The sequence below is a fragment of the Limulus polyphemus genome, unplaced genomic scaffold (assembly GCF_000517525.1).
Source record: "Limulus polyphemus unplaced genomic scaffold, Limulus_polyphemus-2.1.2 Scaffold2917, whole genome shotgun sequence".
In the NCBI taxonomy this organism is placed as follows: domain Eukaryota; kingdom Metazoa; phylum Arthropoda; class Merostomata; order Xiphosura; family Limulidae; genus Limulus; species Limulus polyphemus.
Window position 1 is genome coordinate 150,226 of NW_013668527.1, and position 6,496 is coordinate 156,721.

The following is a 6,496-nucleotide window of genomic DNA, read 5'->3' on the forward strand; positions in this document are numbered from 1 at the left end:
AATACTTTTCCTTGCCGGCGTATTCATTCCAGTTGTCAAGTTCTAGTATTAAATGGAAAGCCTCCTGAACAATGACATGTAGCAGACAAAATGAAACTCCTTTATTAATAATAAAATATTGTTCAATTATATAATTATCAGTAGTTACTAGACAGCATTAGTAAAACACTGACAAGTGAGTTAACCCAGAGAAATTACAGTGAACTGAATAGATAGACAGTTTGCTTTTGTACTATTCACTACAGGAGGAGTCTATATGGTGTGTCATACTGAGTAATTTAATGTTTTTGTCAGTTCCCACATTCAGTGCAAAAATAAAAAAAATAAAAATAGCCAAAAAAGTAAGCTGAAACCATACATTTTCTATGTAAAATACATAGGGGGCTTCAATCGTAATTAGTCGGATTAATTGCGATATTGATGATATTTCTGTTTATATTTTATTGTGACTCGTATCTTGTTACGGACCCCGTAACTAACAAATTCATGAACCCAAAGCAGTTTGGTACACAATTCGTTATGAAAGTCGTGTTTAAAAAACTCATGGTGTCTAGGATTAAAAATACACTTAAATTTCAGCCTAAACTTCCCATCTTTACGTTTTGGAATAGAAGCAACATTAACGTACGATTCTCTCAGTTTGTAACACTACCAGGTTTGGAAACAAACATGCAACGTTTAATACTTCAACCTCAAGAGCGTGGTACTTCTCCAGAGACAGAAGTATAACATTAATAGTAGTTTACCCACAAAATAGAAGACGTGAAAAATCCATCATGATGTTGGAAGTTCAGTAAATACTTTTATTATTGTTTGTTTTTTTTGGATTGGTATGTCAGTTATTTTCATTCCGATGTTACGTGGCATAAATGTAAAATTAATTAAAGTATGTTCTATTTTACAAAATGATCGAAAGTGTTTTAGAAAGGTACATTAAATATTGCATTTCGTAACGTTACTCAATAACAGTTATACAAAGTTAATATGAGCAAAATATCACGATGAATAAGATCTGACACAAACCCATTTTTCTTTTTCTTTTTTAGCAGAACCCGAGTTTCAAATAATGGAACATGTATTCGTTTAAGATCATATTACCATAACAACTTAGAGCACACCGATCAAACATTAAATTTCAGTGAAATAAAAATATATCAAGGATTATAACAGTAATGAATAATAATACTATATTAACTATCAGTATCATTCTAGAACTCGTATTATATATATTAAACAATTGGGAATTATTAAGTATAAATAAATTTCTGCTGCCAGACTATAGCCATAAAAAATTGATAAAGAATTAATAAAATATACAAACGAATAGTTAGAACTTTCGAACAAACTTACAAATATTTAAGGCACCACGCCCTCGCAAAATATTCTTAACTACGTTCAAACGTAAAATACAAACGTATTTGTACGACCTGAAAGTAAACACGTAAGAAACTTCATTGATTCAATTCTGACATACGCCTAGCCCAAATAGCATAAAATACTCTGGTATGACGCAAAAACTCTGCCATCTCTCGGCAGTTTTTAGCATAATGTGCTTCGTTACTCAAATAATAAGTACTTTAAACAGCAACTCACCACAAGTAACTAAAAAATATACATTAATTATGATAATATTTTGTGTAAAAAGCAAATGTAAGACAGCTTGTACAATATCACAATTATTCACAAAATGAGGTCAGCTGGTGGTTTAAAGACTAGCCCCTTGTCAACTGGTCTTCAACATCTACTAAAATGATATTGAGGATAAAATGAATGTCTGGCTTGGGTGGAAACTCGTGCAGAGATACCTCGTTATCTTTGGGAATATTCCAACATCCATAAACAACTCAGCGAAAAAAAAACATACTTGTTTATGTCCTGAAACAACTAACTCATGAATAACTGTATTCACGACGTCTGTAAAATGAAATTTGTCCAGAAAAAAATAAATTGTTTTCACATAAACAAACCGACAGTTTTCACGCACAAAATGGCGCACAAAGAAGCCGATCGCGACTGGCCTTGTTTACCTTGAGTGACGTCACTCGCCTCTGACCCAATTTTTCAAACAAGCGATCGCAAAGACTGAATAATGGTGGGTTCCTCGTCATCGAATTTAAAGACTGAATGTTCATTATTTAATTTCTGTAGTGCATATTGGTGTATAGAAGACATATTAATTTTAGAGATAAACGACCTTACAACACCAAAATGTTGTTTTTATTTCATTAAACACTCAACTTTGTACTGTCAGTTTCGTTTTGTGTTTTAGTGAACGCACCCAAAGAAGACTGATTGTTGCACTAACTTTGGGAGCTTGCAGGGCCGAGGTGGGGGAAATTTATCGAAATATGACTTCGGCGTAATTTTTAACTTATATTTCTACGGCACAAAGATATACATACAAACGCATTGTGGCTCATTATTATTAACTACCATGATTAGGCTTAAGATCCCCCAAATTTCGTGTTTCGTACTGTTGTTACTAAGCTGTTTCCGCGTGTAAAACACGTCATATAACAGATCGCCCAACAAAGATAATCTGAGACAGAAAATTTAACCTCTGACGGGAGTTCGTAAAAATACACCGTCTCCAGTTCAAGACACTCAGCGATGCGTTATTATGCACAAAATTCAAACCAAAAAGCGGTATTATGGCGCGAGGCAAATCGACACGAAATATTATACGTAAGTGACATTAGAATTTTTCGCTGACAATTCCACGTATTTTTGAACTAAATTATCAACATCTATTAGACAAGACATAATTAACCTTACTTACCGTTTAATAATTGTTACCTATACATTCAAACATATAATACAGAGAATACTTAACGAGAACAGGCTCAAGAACGTAAGGTGTGATTTGTTTTGAATTTTGTGCAAAGCTACATGAGAGCTATCTGCGCAAGTCATCCCTAATTTAGCAGTGATAGACTACAGGGAAGGCAGCTAGTCAACACCACCAACTCTTGGGCTATTTATTTCCCGACATTATAGCTTCTCCACGGCTGAAAGTGCGAGAGTGGACGGTAACCAGAATTCTACCCCGGAACCAGGCCAAGAACGTAATGAGAAAGTGACAATTTGGTAGCTTGCGTCATCTGTCGAGCATTCCAAACAATCAAATTATAAATAATATTAATTTTGCAAAAAATAAAATAAAATAAAACTTTTTGTTTTTCTAAAACTTCCCATGACTCACGTAGAATTTATTGTCGATATTATTTTTAATTAATATTATTTGTATTGCAACAGTCAAAATTTAGACGAGCAAAACCATTCTTGGTATTTTGGCGACAATTAATTTTTTTCTTATATAAACAAGCACAGCTAAATATTTGAAGACAAACACAGTAATGTTTTTTTCTCTCAATATCATCAAATCATAACCTTCCTTTTATCCTACTTAAAAGCTTTTATTTGTTTTATAGCTAAAAGCTTCATGGTGGGCTGTCTGCACTACTACCAAACCTGACGCTGAAGCCCAAGGAATTTGAATGAAAGATTAGTTTATAAAGCATGCTATCGTCTACTAAATTGAAATATAACACTACAATATGTTCTTAAATTACCTCAAATATAAAAACATTTTACTGCAAGAAAGTTGGTTTATTGGCTTTTAATCGACAGGTAAAAATAATATAGTCAAATTTTATGTAATAATTGAAGTCAGTTATTAAACTGTTTCTGGACAAGTGTTGATTTTCTCTTGATTTTTATAGCTCTTATTTTAGGATATGTTAAATAATATTCAGAAGTCACTATAGTTTCTCGTGTTTCCATAACTACACTTAGCTTATATTAATCGTTTGTAGTGTTATAATTTATAAGCCTTCAGACTTGATCTAAACCACTGGGGAATAAATGTAAAATATAATATGTTTATTACTTATTAATTAATTATTTTCTTAGCCATGATGCAAATTTTACATATATACAGGTTTAACTGCTGCATGGAGATAGTGACACAAAATTACTAACTATATGAAAAATCATTAGTATACATGGCAAAATTTTTAATCTAACATTGTATTGATTGAATTAATAAAAAATATTTAGTAAATGTTGTGTTGAAGCAGCATTTGAACATTTATTAAGTTATTAAATTAAAAACATTATTAATACTAAAATTTTGTTAAAATAAAAAATTAAGTAAGCTCATATTAAAATAGTAATTTAATAACATAATTTTGACTAGTTTAATAATATGTTATATTTCGAATATAATTTTTATATAACGATATACTTATATCTCGTGTTTTTTTACAAGAAAAGAATTAAATAGCGTAAAGTTAAATGTTAAGTTAAAAATATGTGATATTTCTAACTTTTCATAGCCTTTTGTTTTTAATCCATTTGCTAACAAACTCGAAGCCCGAGCAAGTAAATCTTTCAAATATCGTCGACAGCTGCATTACTCACGATTAGAATTCCGCCATCTCTTGTTTGGACAACAAAGAAGTAGGCCTAGCAACAACCTGTTAATCCTACCATTGCATGTTTCTATTGAACCAGAAAGAAGTACGTTTTACTTTTAGGAAACGAAGCTTTAAGAATTAAAACAAAAAGTCTCCATGTTGTTAGGTGCAGGTTTACATGTGTTGAACGGGTAAGACAAATTGTGAATGCTTTTTTTTATAATTTTAATTTGGAAGTTGTGATTGTAGGACTCGTTCTTATTCTTAGCAATGGGATCGTTAACAAAATGCTTGGGCATGTTAAGCCTAAGAGTAAGAAATAAGATTTCAAATAGTTTCTTATGGCTAAATCATTTCAAGTTAACTTTATTGAAAATGTCGAGACTGAATAGTCGCAGTTAAGCTTCTCAGCATGAGACTACATTACTTTTTTAAGCTCAATCTGTTATGTATTTCTTGTTAAAAAATTAGCTTTGTTCCTTGTTGAACTAACTACTAGTATTAGTACTCAATGGTACAACTAGCGAAGTAATATAATACTAATAGAAATTTTAAAGAATTCTTGGAAGTTGAGTGGGTAATGAAATTAATTTTATTAATTATACAAGTGACGCATACAGCGTTTCGACAAGCATTCGTGACCAACAGGTATTAGTATAGTAGCACTAGAAAAGTAGATTACTGTTAGTGTTACGACATCAGTACTACACGCAACATGACATAGTACGGTTTATTTTTTAATTTTAATCATAATCTCAGAATAAATTTATGTTTTTCCTAATTTTGCATCCCATAATATTTATTTTTAATTCAAGAGACCCGAAAGTAGAATAAAGAAATAATTGATTTTAAATTTGGGACTTAATAAGTTAAACAAATCTTGATAATAAATGGTAATATTTATCTACTCATTCTTTAAAGTTTGAAGACATTAATTTTAACAGTTTGAGTTATTGTGGCATGTATTGTTTCGTGATTATATTGTATAACATATAATTTAATTTAGTCAGATTCTTGAGGTCAGTGTGATGTTACAGTCATGTGATTTTGCATGGTAATGTGATTGCCATCTTGACAAAGAGGCAAATAATAGCGAAGCAAGTACAGCTGCGTGTATGCAATTTATATAGGTTTTCCATATACACTTGTTCTTGCTGAAGCTGCTGTGTATATTCTTCAATTATCATTCATCTATTGGTGCTACTATAGCGTGCGGTCTACCGGGACTTTTATACTATAAACAAAGCATATAAAGATATTGAATAATAGCAGTCTACCTGGGATATTAAAACTGCTAAATAATTTATTAATGATCATTATTACATTTAAATCCTTTAACGATATACACTTCGTATATCATTTACGAATTCCACAAATAAATCATCTGCATCTTTTCTTAGCACTTTCCAGCAAATGTGATCAAGGTGTGATTGAAACAGCTCGGTGCTACTATAGTGTGTGGTCAGTGTAAATATCCCAGGTAGACTACTATTATTCATCATTAATAAATTATTAATCAGTGTAAATATCCCAGGTAGACTGCTATTATTCATCATTAATTTTACACTGCTAAATAATTTATTAATGATGAATAATAGCAGTCTACCTGGGATATTTACACTGCTAAATAATTTGGATATCTACCACTTATCAGTTGGCATGATGTATATTAGTTCAGATCACCACACAAAACAAAAATGAAAGGTTTATCGTGACTTGCACTTGTTTCTTTTAATATAATTTGGTGCTACTGTAGCGTGTGGTCTACCGGGACTTTTACACTATAGCGTGTGGTCTACCGAGACTTTTACACTATAAACAAAGCATATAAAGATGTTGAATAATAGCAGTCTAAATCCATAAATGGATTCTGTTTCAGTAAAGTATATCTCTTACTTTGTTGGACAGTGTATTGTCTGTATTTGTCTTGTTTATAATCTCATTCTGTGAGGTGTATTTATGTGATCAAATATGTATATATATAATAATAATACACCCATCAAAAAAAGAAAATTTTAGTGTAGTGCCACATGAGTCAGATGAGAATAGAAAAATAAGGTTTTAAAGTAATAGTCCCT